Source organism: Gastrolobium bilobum, unplaced genomic scaffold (assembly GCF_033153095.1).
Source record: "Gastrolobium bilobum isolate Gb01-03AN ecotype WA unplaced genomic scaffold, APGP_CSIRO_Gbil_v1 utg1374, whole genome shotgun sequence".
Classification (NCBI taxonomy): domain Eukaryota; kingdom Viridiplantae; phylum Streptophyta; class Magnoliopsida; order Fabales; family Fabaceae; genus Gastrolobium; species Gastrolobium bilobum.
In genome coordinates, this window is record NW_026897474.1 from 47,695 (window position 1) to 66,873 (window position 19,179).

Here is a 19,179-nt window from a genome sequence, read left to right on the forward strand (position 1 = left end):
GTTTTATTTTTCTCCAAAGCATTCATCTCCTCTTGCATGGCTTGAGCCCAATTCCTATCTTTCAAGGCTTCATGTACTGATTTTAGGATTGCAATAGAATCTAGTGCTGAAACAAAGCTTTTGTGCTGCACAGAAAGATTAGCAGAGGAAACAAAGTGGGAGATAGGGTATTGAGTACAAGAGGGACAGGAGGAACAAGTTTTCTTGTGACAAGATCTTTTTCCTTTTCTAAGAGCAATAGGTAAGTTATCAGAAGTAGAAGCAATGGGTAAGTCATTAGAGATATCAGAAGAAATAGACAAATCATGAGAGGAAATAATATTAGAATCAGAAACAGGAGATTCAGGAGACTCAAAAGAAATAGGAGATTCAGGATTTACCAGTGGTTCAGACGATTGAGGTTGCTGGTGAGACAGTATGGGTTGTATCTCAGGTGTATTTGAAGGTTCTGACACACCAGGAGCAGACACACTAGGAAGAGAGAAGATTGATCCAGACTCAAAGAAGGAAGGGGACGAGTCTTCTGAAGAACTATTCTCCCCCTGACGATGAGGACCCAGGAAATAAGATTCAGATTCTTGAAAGGTGACATCCATAGAAACAAAAAAATTTCGACTTGGTGGATGATAACACTTGTACCCTTTTTTATAAGGGTTATAACCAAGGAAGACACACTTAAGAGCCCTAGGATCCAACTTACTCCGATGTTGTTTATGAACATGGACAAAGGCAACACATCCAAACACTCTTGGTGGAAGGCTCTGCAATATGGGAATAGAAGGAAAGAAGGAAGTCATGGAATGAATAGGACTGATATTGTTAAGGACCCGTGAAGGTAAACGGTTGATCAAAAAAGTTGCAGCTAATACTGCTTCTCCCCAATAAGAACTAGGAACAGATGTCTGGAAAAGTAGTGCTCTAGCAACTTCAAGAAGGTGACGATTTTTTCTTTCAGCAACCCCGTTTTGTTGAGGGGTATCAACACATGTGAGCTCATGAATCATACCTCTGTCTGAAATGAATTGTGATAGGCGTTGATTGACGTACTCAGTACCATTATCAGATCTGAGTCTCTTAATACCCTTACCAAACTGAGTCTCAACCATGTGATGAAACCGAATAAATATCTCTGGTACTTCAGACTTTTCTTTCATCAAGTATATCCATGTTATCCGAGTACAATCGTCAATAAAAGAAACAAACCACCTTGCACCTGAAACACTGTGCACTTTAGAAGGGCCCCAAACATCAGAATGGATAAGAGAAAAAGGTTCCCTGCTTTTAATAGTGCTAGAAGGAAATGACACTCGATGGTGTTTTGCAAATTCACAAATATCACAATGAAAGGTCTCAACCGACTTATTGAGAAACAGAGAGGGGAACATAGACTTCAAAAGACTAAATGGTGGATGCCCCAGACGCTTGTGATGGAGCCAAATCATAGACTCTGCAGTAGAAGGATGACGTGTCATTAATAAATGATTTTTGCTAGCATGGTCTGGAAGGAGATGATACAACCCATCCTGTTCATTAGCAACTCCAATTGTCTTCTTCGTGGTAAGATCCTGAATAAGACAATGAGAAGGAAAAAATGTGATAGAACAATTCAAATCAGTTGTAAGTTTTTGAGTGGAGATAAGATTAGTAGAAAGCTGAGGAACATAAAGAACATTTTTAAGAAACAAGGAAGGTTGAATTTGAATTTGAATGTTACCATAACCAATAACTGATTTATGGGATCCATCAGCTACGGATATAGTATGACTACCAACAGTAGGATGATAAAAACAAAACAACTCAGTACGACAAGCCATATGATCAGTTGCACCAGAATCCAAAATCCATGAGGTTTTAAAATCAGTGCAAGAAGCAAGAAGAGATATAGAACGTGTGATCTTACCAGATAAGATCGAAGAACTATCATGCTCGGCCATTCTTTAACAAAAAAAGTTAACAACCAGCGATAAAATCAACCAAACAGAATATCAAATGACCTCTGATCAGAAAAATAATTACAGATCCAGACAGAAGACAAGAAGACGAGAAGAATGGTGGTGGTCCGGTCCAAAAACACGGCCGCACGCGCCTCCACGCGCCGGAGAAAGGAGCTGCGCGTGGGATTCACTCGCCGGGAAAGGGGCGGCGCGTGAGAGCGCATGGAGGGGATTCGCCGGCTGAGATTTTTTTGGTGTGGTCGTCCGGTGAGCGCGCACCTGTCTGTGGGTGGTCGCGGTTGAAAAGTCGCCGGAAAGTGGTCCAAACGGTGAAGATAGATCTGATTGGAGGCGGTCGGAGGTGTTTCGGTCGTTTGTGGCGGAGGAACAGTGCGTAGAATGATAGATCTGAGGAAAAATAAGGTCAACAATGGTCCCCTTGGTCCAAATGGTCCCCGGAAAATTTTTTCGGTGGCGGCTGATGGCGGCAAGAGGCAAAGAAATTAGGGTTTTGTTAAAAAAGAAGATAATATGTGCGGAAGCAAAGCCCTCAGATCGAGAGCTCTGATACCAACTTGAAAATGGGTATTCTAATATATTATAGAATTGTAAATAATCTGTACAAAGGGTTCTCTATTTATAGAGAATACTTGACCTAATTTTAACCTAATGGGCTTGGCCCAATACAACAAATAAATGACTAAATAATAACTAAATAATTATTATTTACAACAAATAAAAATAAGTGTTTAAGCACAAGACCTCACCAGCTATGGTATCAAGCTAGACTCTCAAAAGAAACATCAGGCATCATTAATCTTTCAAACACAAAATTCAGACAAACGAGCAATCATGAATTCTACTCATGCCTATGCAATATCATGGCAAAAGTTCATACAATACATGCTTTCTATGATGAAATCAGTCAAATTAACTAGGGAAAGCATATTTAAACCTGGGACTTGCTCAGAAAATATTTTCCAAGACCAATCAAAATACTAAGAAAAATAACAAATACTAAGAAAAATAAAATAAAAACGGGTTAGAATATCTCCCCTGATATAAAGTGCATTTCCACTCCTGCAACTATTCTGCATGACAATGCTTCTCCATTCCCAGATTTAGAAAATTGTTATCCCCAGCAATAACTAAACCCAAGACTTATCACATCTGCACTATAGAACAAACAGCATAGGATGGATAATAGTAAGAGTAGCACAATATCAGAGTATGAGGACATATACAACCCAAAATATAGTCTAAGTGACCTTAACATCAACCTAAAGGTCACCACTAAAAACAGCAAAAGACAAAAGTAAACTAAAAATATATACAATAAATCTCCGACAGTAAGGAGATATAATCAATCCTCCATGTCATCTCCCTCAGCAACATGGGATGACTCAGCAAACGAAGGAACTGATGGTTTCCTGGGCTTTCGCAGAAACAAACCGGAAATCATCAAAAGATGCAGAAGCAGAAGTCTTAGCCCTTTTTGGTGCCGCCAGTTTTTTTCTTAGACTTTCCAGCTTATGAACCCTGAAAACCAGAAAAAATTCCCAATGCACAGAATATGACAATAGGGAAATTAGATCACAAGTAATCAAACCGAGAGTATATAGCACACCACTATTCCCATATTTGATTCCAACTTTATCTCAAAACTAAAATAGAATAAAGCAACAGTTGGAATCAAATTCAGAAAACAATATGTCAATGCATCTTAGCATAAAACTCAGCATTTTAATCCAGATAGTCAACATAGCAAGAGGTTCAAAGGAAACAAATAACTAACTAGAAAATAAAATAATAATAATAAATAAACTCTACATTGGGTTGCCTCCCAATGAACGCTTGTTTAACGTCACGAGCATGACGTTTACCTTTTTCAAGTATTGTTTTCTTTGAGAGACAGAGTCTCGGTGTCTCTCTCACAGGTCCTCCTTTTTGTGGCATTCAAACTCCGGTAATCCACACACATCCTCCAACCAGTAATAATTATGGTCAGAATTAGTTCATTTTTTTCGTTGTGGACCGCAGTGATGCCTCCCTTCTTCGGAACAGTCTTCACTGGACTTACCCAACCAGTATATGAAATCGGGTAAATCATACCAGCATCAAGAAGTTTCACCACTTCCTTTCTCACTACCTCCTTCATTGTAGGATTAAGACTTCTTTGAGGTTGCCTCACAGGTTTGACATCATCCTCCATGAGAATTTTATGGGTACAAAAAGAAGGATCTATACCCTTCAAATCAGAAATGGACCGCACTATGGCGGTCTTGTGTTCCTTCAGAACTTCTGTCAACCTCCTTTCTTGCTCAGAAGACAACCCCTTATTAATGATGAGAGGGTAAGTCTCCTCATCACCCAAGAAGATGTATTTCAGAGTTTCAGGCAGCTCCTTTAACTCTACTTTTGGGGCACCATCTTCTTTGTCAGAATCCTTCTTCTCAAGAACCTCAAACACAACACTCTTTTCTTCCTTAACAGGAACAATATCATGTGCCTCAAGTTCTTCATCAAGGTCCTGAATAGGAGATCTCTCTTCTTTCACCTCTTCTTTTAAAATATCAAGTCTGAAACAATCACCTTTATCGGAAGCTTGTCTCATAGAATCAAAGACATTGATGGTGATAGTCTCATCATTCATTCTTAACTCGAGCTTCCCTTGTTCAACATCAATCATAGCCCGAGCAGTAGCCAAGAAAGGTTTACCCAGCAAAAGAGGCATTTCAGCTTCCTCTTCCATGTCCAACACCACAAAATCTGCTGGAAATATGAATTTGTCCACTTTCACAAGGACATCTTCAATAATACCACTAGGCTTCCTTATAGATCTATCAGCAAGTTGAAGAGATACCAAAGTAGGTTTCAACTCAGTGATCCCCAATGATTTACAAACAGAAAGAGGCATCAAATTAATGCTAGCCCTAAGATCGCATAATGCCCGGCCAATTTTAGTGTTACCAATTTCAATAGGAATGTTGAAACTTCCAGGATCACGAAGCTTAGGAGAAAATTTCCTTGTAATAATAGCATTGCACTCCTCAGTAAGTGCTACAATTTGGCACTCTTGCAACTTGTGCTTCCTTGACAAGAGATCCTTCATGAATTTAGCATAATTAGGCATACTAGCCAGAGCTTCAGCAAAGGGAATGTTGATATGCAACTTTTTGAAGATATCAAGAAATCTGTCGTACTGCTGCTTCTGAGCATCTTTCTTGAATCTTTCAGGATAAGGTGCCATGACTCTCACATATCCAGGACTCATCTCAAATTTCTTCTTTTCAGCAACAATCAGTTGCGCTTCTTCTTCACTTTTCTGAAGAGGTTTCACAACCTTAGAAGGAATCACAACTTCTTTTTATGGCTCCTCAACCTCTTTAAGCTTCTCATCAGCTCCCACATTTATGTTTGGCTTTTTTGGGGCTACCACCACTTTACCACTTCTAGTTGTGATGGCCATACAATCTTCCTTCGGATTAGTAATTGTATTGCTAGGGAAAGTACCTGGAGCTCTATCAGTAATTTGTTTAGCTAGTTGGCCAATTTGATTCTCCAAATTTCTGATAGATGCATTTGTGTTCTTTGTATTAGCTCTAGTCTCTTCCATGAAAGCATTAGAATGCTGAGCCATTTGTCCTACTAGCTTCTCCAAATCAGAAGGTTCCCTAGTTTAGATTGGTGGAGGCTGCAAATAGTTGTTAGACTTGAAATCAAGACCAATTCCCTGAACCTTCCTTTGAAAATTATTACTTCCAGCAAAAAAATTCTGATTTCTTGGAATATTTTGCTGCGGAGGTTTTTGATCATACCAAATGCCATTCACCTGCATTTGTTGAGGAGGATCAGAAGACAGCAAAGAAGGACATTCATTAGACTCATGATTTTCCTGGCAATATTCACACACAACAGCAGCAGCTTTATCCTGAACGCCAGAAATCTGCATCTTATCAAGCCTTGAAGTCAAATTCGCAATTTGCTGAGATAGTAGCTTATTTTCAGATAGCACAACATCATTGCCTTTCAGCTGAAGAATACCTCTCTTTGGCTTAGATGGAAAACCTTCATTTTCATTGGCGGCCATTCTCTCAATCAGCTCAAGAGTCTCATTTGCTCTCAAGGATTTAATAGTACCACATGTTGCACCATTCAACACCATCCGAATATCAGGTGTACAACCATTGAAAAATATTCTCACTTGATTTCCAGCAGTCAAGTTATAATGAGGACACCTCCTCATTAAATCCTTGAATCTGTTCCAAGTTGCACACATAGTTTCACCCTCTAACTGAGTGAAATTAGTAATATCATTCACCATCTGATTATATCTCTCCATAGAAAAGAATTCAGCAAAGAACTTTTGAGACATATCATCCCATGTAGGAATGCTACGTGCAGGCTGCCTTTCCAACCAACTAAGAGCCTTTCCCTTAACAGCAAAAGGGAACAACCTCAACCGGATTGCATCATTGGACACTTGAGGATGTTTGGTTGAGTCACAGGCCATGAGAAATCTGTCTATGAATCTGTGAGGATCTTCATTCTCTCCTCCTCCAAACTGGGCTCTCTTCACCAATTGAATAGTAGAAGACTTAAGCTCCCAATTATTGTTACCAATTACCGGATGGACAATGCTTGAGTTCGGCCTATTAAAAGCTGGAGTAAGAATAATATCCATGAGTGGATTTTCTTCATCATTATTTGCTGCCATGATTGATGATCCAACTGGTGTCTCCTGAGTCTCTTCAGACAGAGTATCAATTTCTTTGAACTGAAGCTTTTTCCGAGCAAGCTTTCTATTTCTCCTTTCGGTCTTTGCAATCTCAGGATCAAACAGAAATTCTGCAGTTTTACCTCGCATACAACTCAAGAAAGAGATTAGTAGCGCTTTTCAAATAAAACAAAAATAAAATAAAAATAAAAATATTCACAAAATCCAATCTTAAAGATCAAGATTATATGATATAAGAAACACCAAAACTTGATGCTACCCGGCAAGTATACCTATCGCACAAGTAATACAGTGATAAGAAGAGTATCGTCTCCACAGGGATTGTGATCAAATATCAAATAATCGTTCCTTTTAAGACGGGAAGAGTTCAAATAAATGTGACAAAATATTGTGAATTTGAGTAATAATAAGAACTAAGATAAAAACGTATTTTTGGAATTTTTGTTGTGAAAAATAAAACAGAGATTGATTTTATAAAATATGAGAAGGCATTGTAGCTAGAGTGCAATAACCATGTGATCCCACCTTTTACTCTAGATTGATTTAAAATACTCATTTAAATAAATACTCAGATCATTTATCATCTAAAAATTATTAAATAGTTAACCTTCAATCCCTTGCAAGGTTAACCCTTTAATCCCAATTGAAACCCCAATTCCTTGCGATGTTTCTCATGAAATTAAGCAATGAGAACGATAAATTAAACATCTGCAATGTTATACACGTCTATTCCTAGCACGCATACAAATTGTTATCCTACTCCCTTTCAAGATCAAAAACCCCAATATTCTTATATAGGGTTCTTACCCTCAAACTATCATCAACTATTAGATTGATCAATCCTAACAAAGAAGATATAAATTACTCACAGAGTAGAGATAAATATAAATATATAAAAGAGTAATTATAAACCAATCCATTGTAACAAGGGTTCACATAGGGTTTGTGACCCTAACTACAATAAAGAGTACTAGCCAACCATTTTCATAGCTGACATAAAATTATAAAACATAAAGATGAAGAGTGTAATTACAAAAAGGAAGACTAAAAACAATCCTCCGTTCCTCTCCTCCTTATGAAATCCTTGTTTTCTTTCTCTTTGACGTCCAAAAGTCGAATCCCTTTTTCTATCATGAAACCTCCTTTTTATAGTTCTCACATATCGTCTTCCAAAATTGCCCTTAAAAGACACGGTGATTTTTTTCTCGCAACTTGGCGCGGGATCGCGCCACTGTAGCGCAGAACCGTGCCACATCCCTGGAAGATGGCCCAGCAACCCATCTGGCGCCAAACCGCGCCACTATGGCGCCAAGTCTCTCTGGCATATGGCCCAGAAAAATCTGATGCAGCTCAGAACCAATATTCATGCAGATTCATGCCAACCGTCTTTTAAAATTTCGTTTTCTTCTTTTTTCTCCCTATATAAACATAACAAATAGGTGAGAAATATCATTGAAATGGAAAAGTCAACATACTAAGCAAATATGTAAATAAACTGCTCTTTATGACTTAATCCTTATCCTTTTTAGCTTGGAAAACTACATATGCCAGAAGCACATCACACACCACGACTCCAGGTCAACTGAAACTCCCTCATGGAGACCTATCCAATAGAAGTCCATAACGTCCGAAGGCAAACTGTCTACTGGCCAGAGACACGGTACATCCTATGTACCACCATACATACAAATATGCATTATCATGTTATACTATACTACCAACATACACCTCCAACCACTACCTTCAAGAGGCATGGTTGAGCACACACGAGGATTAAACCCCAGTACCAAGGGATTACCTGATTAATCCTTCTTGCTTGATAGCTCCAATTCAATACGTCCCCGAGCTTGGTACTTCAAGAAATGCCTACACATAGGCCATTTCCGACACAATTATAATCAATCAAAAGCATACACATGCTCATTGAATATTCATGCATATAATCATGACCACTTACCAAAATCCATTTGATCAAGGACCAAAGGCAACCCACCAAGCTCAAAGCTCTAAATTTTCGTCCGTGGGAGACAACCTACAATAATCACACAAAGATCATCAATACACGGTGCAATTATCAAGATTACAAAACATCAAATTCCCACCTCCCCACATGAATAGGTTCGGCCATTTAGGCCTAATTTACCTAACAATTTTCTTAATTATTTTTCAAGGTTCCCATGGTTTCCTAAGGTTACCACAACACCACTTTAAGTCCTTAATTCAATTTAAACCATGATAGCACCAATTTTCCTTAATTCCCCTCTAATGGCCGAAGCATACTCACACACATCACCTAATAATTTTCCTTCCAACTCAATGCATCAACTCAACACACCACCCATCTAAATACCATCTCCAATCACACAACATGAATTAAACAATTTGTGCATCATCAAGCCCTATATACCCTATAATGGCTGAATTCATCATGCTCACCAACCAAAGGGTATTCAATCCAATTTAATACTTTCACACACCTTACAATCCTATAATTTACTCATACAAACACTCCGCAACACACTTACACAATCATACCAAAAGGTCATTTCACAAAGTCATGAAATCACAACTCAAAATTGCCTAAGTTATCAACCAAATTCATCAACAATTTTCATGACTTCAATCACTCTAAAACATCATTCTAAGTCACTTTCATCTAATACACAATTTCAATTTGAGCTCTCTAACTACATCAATCATGCAAAATAGTTCTAGGGTTCATGAATTTTGATCTATCAATCCAATCAATCAAAAGTGTTAAAACTTACCCACAAGCTAGGCATAGGACTCCTCCAAGTGATATCCAAGCAATGGCTTAAACACACAACTCAAGAACTCCAAAAATCCTCCAATGGCCGCAGCTGAATTTGTGAATTTTCTCCCAATTTAGTGAGTTTCAAGACTCGAGATTACCATGGTTGTGTTTGGATGGTCCTCTACTTAAAGTTCGATGACAAACTTTGTTGGATTTGAGTTAGTATTGATTGAGTTTGGAGGAAAAGAAATTTTTGCACAAACTTGGTCATGGAAGGGGAAGGGCCGCGAGTTTTGGAGAGATAAGAGGGGAAAAGATGATGAATATTTCTATTTGACATGTTGTCATCTTATCACTTAAGTGGGGTGGGTCCCACCGTCACCTCACACGATTCAAACTAATTCAAATCTCCCGCATATTTCGCTTAACGTCCATAATTTCTTAAACTATTTAGAGACTTTAATTTTTAACATTAACCATTGTCCTTTAATTTCCATTAATCAGATGAATCCGGAATTTTCCGATCGTTCGGGAAAATCGCAGTTTTAAGCTGTTACGCGCGTTGTGTGCACGCTTCCCCAAACACTCTAATTTCCATCAATTTTCACTAGAAATCATATTTCCTAGTCCTAAGTACCATTTATAACTTATATCCAAACCTAGAGCTCAAAATTCATTCGACACGCTTTATGGTGCAACTGTACCGCGATATTTTTATCCGGTAAAAACACTATTCACCAAATTTCCAGAAACTTGCCTAACCACTCAATTTTTTCGTTCTGGATCAATTTCCAGGGTTAATTTTCCCATTTGAGACCTCCTACTCCATTTTGCTTTCCTAGGGTTACGTGTTTTGCAAATCACCATTTTACCCTTCCTTTGTATTTTGATTTTAGTTTCAGGATTTTCACTAATCCTACCCTTTAATCCACATTTTAATATATAATATAGGTTTTAGAAGTACGAGGTGTTATATGAACCGCGAAGATGGAATCTGTCATGTATCAAGTTTTGAAATGTTAGGCTGAAAGCATTTAATCACTTTGAAATGTATTAGTTATCTTGTGCAAAAAGCCTATAATTACTCTGAGATGGTTAGTTTAAAAGAAGTGTGGCAAGTTTTGGGTGGCCTGAAAAATTGGTTATAGCGGTTTCAATAGCCCTTGGTCTCTTGGTCTGATTTTTTGGAAGTTAGTCGCTTAGTTTCCAGAGTTTTGGATCTCTGATGGTTGTTTTCGTTTCCAACGACCCGAGAAAAATATAAAAGTGGCTTCAAAGATGTATGAGTTGGGCCAATATCATTAATAGACATAACTAATTTGAATGCATCAAGAAGTAGTAGAATTAAAATTTCGAATTTAGAAACTTATTAAATAGGAAATATTTTAAAGTGGTTTCATTGTTATTATAGTTTTTCTTGAATGTAGCGAAATTAATAGACTCAACACTTTCCAATGCAGAAAGTAGTGTAATTTTATATTTGTAATGAATGATGAACTATTTTCCCACACATCAAGTTCAAATTCCAAAATTCAAATTTGAAAAGTGAAATATTTTTTAATGAATGCTAAACTCTTTTCCCACCTATCAAATAAAAAATTCAAATTTAAAATGTTTCTAAAAGTGGAAAAAATTAAAGTGGTTTGTAGTGTGAATACAAAGTTGATATTGAAGGAGAAAGCGACACGTCAGCAAACTTGCCAAAGAATGATTTTCCTTTGGTATAGATACAGATATGTCATTTCTTTTTTTATTTATTTAAATTTTGAATTTAAATCATTTTTTAATCAACTATACATATTTTTTAAATTGTTTTTTAAATTGTTCACATGATGAATAAAATTTTCGTTTAGTATCATCAGTTTAACATGAAACCAGCAACAATGTTTATGTGCAAAGTAATCTTCTACAATTTCTATGCCATTGACAATCCCAGTCTAACTGAATACACCATCCATGTGAGAGCATTCATTGATATCCCAGTTCACCCACCAATTTTTTTTTCAAAAAGACGGAGAAAAAAAAGGCATATATTTTTATGTGAGTATTACATGAGAGATGAATCTTATGCAACATAAGAGTATAATTTTTCAAAATTTAAATACTGCAACCAATTACACAAATGATACAAATAAGTAACTTGTAGCAAACAATCTCATATCCTTGTGGGATCGAAATAATGGAGCCATCTCTTGATTTCTGCTGTAGCGCCTTGGTGTTGCAAAATAGTACTTCATATCACAAACAAATGAAGTGAGAACAAACTTGATAGGGTTGGCCATACTAAATGCGTCATTGCTATTAAAATAGAAAACTATACATACACAAATAATGGATAAAACTATGTAGAAAAAAAGAAACTGAAAATGATACCAATAGAACAACCCCTACATACACGAACCAAGAAAAAAATGCAGGCAAGCCAAAAAAGAAGAAGAAGCTACACTTCCCTATTTATACAAAAACTTAAATGTGTTATTTGATAAGCACATGTTCTTCAAGATATTGCTCCAAAAGATAACCCTACAAAAAGATGTAATAAAAAATATGTCATAAGAACAACGTTTGTTAATAAAGAAATCGAAAACGATACCAATAGAACAACCCCCACACGCATAAACGAAGAAAAAAATGCAGGCAAGCCAAAAAAAAATAAGAAGCAACACTTTCCTATTTATACAAAAACTCAATGCGCTATTTGAGAAGCACCACTAAATAGAATAGGCCCAACATTTTCCAAGGCAGAAGGTAGTGGGTTTTTGTTGCATTGAAAAATTGAACTGCAATAAAACTGCACTATTTTCACAAAAATAAATTAATTACAATTTTAATTTAAATTAATTTAATTTTTTTTAAAATGTTTCCAAAAGAGGAAAAAAAATTAAGTTTAAGTAGTGTGAACACAAAGTGGAGAAAGCGACACGTCAGCAAACTTGCCAACAAATGGTTTTACTTTAGAATATATATATATATATATATATATATATATATATATATATATATATTATAATTTAATATATTTTCTTTATCTAAATTTTATTTGGAAACCCGAGTTTTTAGTTTTGTCTAATCATAAATTTGAAATATTAATATTATTTCCTTTTATTGTTCCTGTACTAATTTAAAGAATATTAAAGAGAGTTAAATACATTTTGATAATAAGAAGAGTGGTTTAGCCGTGACGGTTTGCTAACTCTCTGTGCCTTTTACTTATATTCATTTTAACTGTGACAACTTGATGACACAAAAATTATCTTAATTTATTATAAAATTTCAATGATAATAACAATAGAATTAAAAAGAGTGGTTTAGCCGTGATGCTTGCTAACTCCGTGACTTTTACTAGAATTATTTTAGCTGCAACAACATGATGATTCAAAATGGCTAAATTTAATTAATCTTCTAAACTAAGATTATCATTAAAAAAATTAAAATTAACTAACACACACATATATATTTTTTAAGAACGACGTAGCTTTGAATCCCTTACTGCACCAGAAAATACGTCGGAGTGGAATACTTTCCGTCAAGCTAAAATAAAAGTTTAATAATTTAGTTTTCCTTTTTCCTAAATAATCAAATTTATCTTTTAAGGGACAAAGAAAATATTTTTAAAAATTATTAATAATTTGCACAATTAATTAAAGGTAACCATTTTTAAACGGATGTATCAATGGTGCAATGAGATTAAGTTTTCACTCTTCTCTGTGCATAATTAGACTCCTGAACCTTTAATAAAATTTTAAAGACCAGTTTGCTAAAATAAAAGGTTTTCCAAATAAAATAAAATTGATGATGACTCTATATTTTTATTTATTTATTTTAAAATAATTTCTAGTCGTTAGAGCTACAATCCTCGTTTTGACTATCAAGGGGCACGGGGAGAGGTAATGTTGAGTATATTAATAATATAATCCAATATTATGTTCACATATAAGCCCAATAAGTGAAAGCACGGTTATTTGGGTCCATATGGGCTGGAGCCCAATAACTTGCATTATATCTAGGGTTTCCTAAGCTGGAGGTAACACTGTTAAGCATTCCAAACTTGATGTCTCTTTGTGTAATACTTCAAGCATCTCTAAACCATTCTCTCTCAACCTCATAACCTCCAACAATCTTGAAGTATTAACTTCGTGTGTCGGATTTGAGCGACTAAGGTGTCTATTCAAAAATCTCATCGATTGGAACTCATATTTTAAATCACTTTCGCAATTTGACGGAAGGATCTATCGGGATCTGAGTTTGAAGAAACTGGAGCCGCAACTTTTCGGTCAAGGTCTCAAAAATTTCGGCCATTTTCAGAAAGTGAAACCTAATGGGCTTTGTTCTACTCTTCGAGACGATCGTTTTGAGTGGTCACTCGCCTTAAACGGAGATCAGACGAAGGAGATATGGTCATTTGAAGTTTTAGGTATACTTTTATGCGAAAAAGAATATTCCAGCGAAAAGAAATATTCCGAGGGAATATTCTGTTAGTAGGGGAATATTATGCAGGGGACATTTAAAAAAAAAATCAGAAAATGTTTCGGTGAGTTTTTGGCAATAGGGGTAGTCCATCTTAAGGTTTTTGGGCGCTCCGGATCTGTTTTTGGGGTCTGTTTTGGCAAATTCCAAGTCTAGAGCAGTTTGATGAAAGTTGGAGCCTTTGCTTTAATTTGCGAAGTCTGAGAGATCTATAAGGTGCACTCTTTCCAACTGTTAGCTCTGATTAAAATGCCAAAATATAGTTCCTATGATATTATGAAATGAAATCATTTGATGTTATTGAATTTTATGGTTGGAAATTACATGTTCAATTTGGCATGGAAGAACATGAAATATTTCATAATGTATTAAATGATTTTGCATTTACCATTGAAAATTATGGATTAATATCAATGGAACAAAGATGGATATTTTTGTAGGGATTACTTGCTAAATTCTCTAAATATTCATCTAGCTATGACTTGTAGTGAATATAAGACGATGAAAAAAGATATGAAATCACTTGAATGCTTAGTTCCAAAATAAGAGCGGCTCTCCAAAACTCTCATAGCTGAGAAGTTCTTTGAATCCAAATTTAATACGAATTCAGTTAATTAAACTTGAGAACATAAGGAACAAGCTAAAAGATGATAAATATGATATGTCTGATAATCTTTTTGTCGATCTTGCTTTGAGTAAACTACTTGTTGAATGGAGTTCTTTCAAGACTGAAAGAACAAAGTGAACTGGATAAATTAAAGAGGTTTATTTATATTTAGGATTAAAACTATTCTAGGAAGAGTTTGGAACAAATAGGACAATAAAAGTTAATTGCCTACTTAGTTTCACGTTCCAATAAATCTCAAAAGAAGTCCAAGTCACCAAAAGGTGAATCATCTTCATAGTTAGAGGCCAAAAAGACTATCTTCAAAAGAAGAAGAAGGACAAGTGCCATAACTGTGGAAAGTGGATCACTGGGCAGCAGAGTGTAAGCTACCAAATAAGTTAAAGAATAACACACCACAAAATGAGGCTAATATATGTTAACTAATGAACCTGAGCCTCAATCTTTCATTGGAATGATGAAGAATGGAAAGGCCAGTGTCTCTTCTGAGTGGTGGTTGGAAAGCGGTGCTACCTGTCATACTACAGATGATAGGAATTTACTCACTAAGGTCATAGAAATGAAAGACACAATGGAAAATTGCAGTGGTGATGAGACAGATGTGACTCATGTTGGAACTACAAATTTGGTGCTTTCTTCAAGTAAATTATATTAACTCTAAAATAAGTTAGAGTAGCACCTTTACTTAAAAAGAAATTGATATCTTTGCTTGATAAAGATGATATGTATTTCAAAACTATAAATTTGGTGTTTTCTTCTAGAAAACTACTAACTCTAAAACAAGTTAGAGTAGTACTTTTACTTAAGAGGAAATTGGTATCTTTGCTTGATAAAGCTTGTATGCCTTTCTCAGTTATGAATGGTAGAGTAACTTTATTTGGTAACTCTTGTTATTTTGGTTGTGCATTCATGATTAATGGTATGTATAGATTGAGTTTAGATATTGTGAGCATAAACCATGTGAGTTCAACTTTGATTGATCCAAAGTTGTTACATAATAGACTTGGACATGTGAACTACAGGAAAATGCAACATCTAGCTAAAACTCTTGAATGCTTCTATTCGATTTGACAAATGTGAAGTATGTGCACAAACTAAGATCACTAGAAAACCTGTTAAGTCGGTTTCTAAAAGCACACAACTTCTTGATCTGATACATTCTGTCCTTTGTCACTTTAGAAATTATATTACTAGAGGTGGTCAGAAGTACTTAATAACATTCACAGACAATTTTTCTAGATATTGTCATGTCTATCTGTTGAAATCGAAAGATGAAGTTTTTGAAAGGTTCTAGATTTTTAAGTCAAGAGTAGAAAATCAACTCAACTTGAAAATTAAGAGGTTTATGAGTGATAGAGGAGGAGAGTACACAATGACAGGTTCAAGGAATTTTGCACTTCGGAGGGCATAATACTTGAAACCACTGCTCCTTTCTCACCCCAATCAAATGGTGTTGTTGAGCGCAAGAATAGGACATTAACTGAAATACATTAACTGAAATGTCTAACTCTATGTTACTTACAACTGGTATGCCTTCCTCCTATTGGGGAGAAGCAGTTCTAACTACCAATCACATCCTGAACAGGTTGCCACACTCTAAGTTGTCTATGACTCCTTATGAGATATGGCATAAGCGCTCTTGTAGGTATGATACTCTTAAGACTTGGGGATGTATTGCTTATGTAAGAATACAAGATCCTAAGAGACATAAGGTGGGGGGACCTAGAACCATTACTTGTGTATATCTAGGAAGTGCAAAAGACAATGCTGCAAATAGATTTTTGGATCTATTTAACTATGGTGATAGAATCCAGAGATGCATAATTCTTTGAGAATAAGTTTATCAAAGATCATGACTTGAGTCTTTTCGGATCTACAGATATGATTTTAGAAACTCCTATAGAATCTGAAGCAAGCCCTTCTGACACTTACCCCACATAACTGGTTGTTGAATCAGATAGAGTATCTACAAAAGAGAGAGAGAGAGAGAGAGAGAGAGTTCCTAAAGACTTTGGTGAGGACTTTGTCACTTACCATCTAGAGGATGATCTATTCTCCTATCATGAAGCAATGAGATCTAGAGAATCTCTACTATAAGCAGAAGCCATAGATGATGAAATGAGCTCTCTGCTGCATAATCATACTTGATAGCTAGTCAATTTACCGTAAAGGGCTAAGGCTATATGTTGTAAGTTGGCAATGAAGAAGAAACTGAATAGTGATGGATCGATAGCCAGATACAAAGCATATTTTGTAGCTAAAGGCTATAGACAAAAAAGTGAAGTAGACTATTTTGGTGTCAACTCACATGTGTGTTATCCATCAACTATAAGAATTCTTCTTGCTTTGACATCTATTGAACACTATGTAGTGCATGACATGGATGTAAAGACAACTAGTGGATGACATGTTAATTCTTGGTTTTTGATCATTCTGCAGTGAGTGACATGAAAGCTAATTTAGCTAAAGAATTTGGCGTGAAAGATCTTGGTATTGCAAATACCATTCTTGATATGAAAGTAAGCTTTGATAGGCAAGTTATCTCCCTTATCCGGACTCATTATATTGAGCATCTATTTTCTACATAGGGATACAGTGAGCGCAAACTGAGTGAGACACCATGTGATTATAATAAAAGACTGAGTCCTCATGAAGGGACCAGCGTGGATCAGTTAAAATATTCAAAATTGATCGGTAGTCTTATGTATGCTGCAAGTTGCACTAGACCTGACATAGCCTTTACAGTTGGCATGCTGAGTCGTTTCACTAGTAATCTTAGTAAAGAGCATTGGGATGCCCTTGATAGGCTGATGAGATACCTCAAAGGTACCAAAGATTATGCTCTACACTACTCTGGTTATCCTTCAATTGTGGATGGATATTCTGATGCTTCATGGGGCTCAGAAATAGGAAATAGTAAGTCCACTAGTGGATATGTATTCACTTTGGCTGGAGCTGCTATTACTTGGAAATCCAAAAGACAGACTTGTATTGCATTGTCGTCTATGGAATCAGAACTTTTTGCCCTAGCCTCAGCCGGCGAAGAGGCAGAGTGGATAAAGAATCTGATTATGGATATTCCTTTGACTCGGCTAAAGATTAATTCTTTAAGTCTATTCTGTGATAATCAAGCCGCTATCCAAGTTGTTAAAAATGTTCTCTAACTCAAAGAGAAGACATATAAGATTGAGACATGCATTGTTGAATTATCTGAGAAAACAAGGAGTTATCACCTTGATCGATACGAGATCGAAGGATAACTTGGCTGATGCTCTCACAAAAGATATGCCTAAAGATCGATTATTCAAAACAGTGGGGAAAATGGGGTTCAAGACTATATAGACAAGTCTTAATTACCATTTACTTACCTTTTAATTGTGTGTTTTGAATTATCGAATCTTTCTTTTGTTGGCCCAAATGATAAGCACTGTTTATATGTTTCATCGATGTTCATAGTTGCTGATTAATTCGAAAAGGGTACGTTGTCTCATTCCAAACTTGATGAAGATAACTTGAACCTGATTCAAAGGTTCTACCTGGGAAACTTGTGTCATTCCAAACTTGATGATACAATCTAACCTAGCTGGACCATCCTTTTGGTTAAATGATCTCATTCCAAACTTGATGCTAGATTATTTGACTTTGAGGAATCAGTAATTGTGACATTGCAAATTGAAACATTGAAATAGTTGTTTGCATAAGAAGCCTATGGGTCATGTTCTTAATTGAAACTTGACATCACAGACTAGGTTATCGTAAGTAACTTGACTATTGGTTCTGTTCATTGAAATTAGACAATAGTTACTCTCTTACAAATAAACTTAAGTTGATGGCTCTTTGCAAAACAAACTGTTTAGGCCTTGTTCATAATTTATGAAACTGGCTTGATGCTTATGAACATAATATTGCGATGCTTTATGGCATTAATATATGTTCTCCTTTGCCTGATGATATGATGCTAAGTCCTTTTAGTAGAACTAGACATCTTTAGTAGATTATTCAACCGATTGAATTCATAATAATATGAAATTCATATTTGATATTCTACAGAGGATGGTAGAGATGAAGGAGAGCTTGATGAGAGGGATCTTGACTAAGATCACCTCCTTGATGAATGAATATATCATTTAGAGTATGTGGGGACTTGACAATTCACCCGCTATTGCCCATTTTGATGGAGTCCATTTATTTGAGACTAACATTTTGCTATCTTTAATTTATGAACATTGTTGATTGTGAACTGATTTTGAGACTTATTTTGGATGTTGGGATATGGATGAGTTTAGATTGAATCTAAAACTCTAAATATTTACTTTGGTATGTTGGTCTCAAAACAGATTCATGATAATGATGATTTATTTATTTAGATTGAAAATGACTATTGAGTTTAATGTTTTACAGTTAAAACTCTTTGATTGATCCGAGTTAGTTGTCTTGGATTGGATATGAATGATTCATATTTGTTTGAACATTACATTGATCACTCTATTGGATTATGCTATATGGTGAACATAGGAGGAGATTGTTGGGTATATTAATAATATAATCCAATAGTATGTTCACATATAAGCCCAATAGGTGAAAGCATGGTTATTTGGGTCCATATGGGCTGGAGCCTAATAGCTTGCATTATATCTAGGGTTTCCTAAGCTGGAGGTAA

General features: G+C 35.8%; 1 non-coding gene across 1 annotated transcript; it reads left to right on the forward strand.

Moving 5' to 3' along the window:
* Positions 1-6,154: 6,154 nt before the first annotated feature.
* LOC133307230 (small nucleolar RNA R71) lies at positions 6,155-6,260 on the forward strand. The gene has a single exon (XR_009751017.1). It is a non-coding gene; the product is annotated as a small nucleolar RNA R71 (small nucleolar RNA).
* Positions 6,261-19,179: the final 12,919 nt, after the last annotated feature.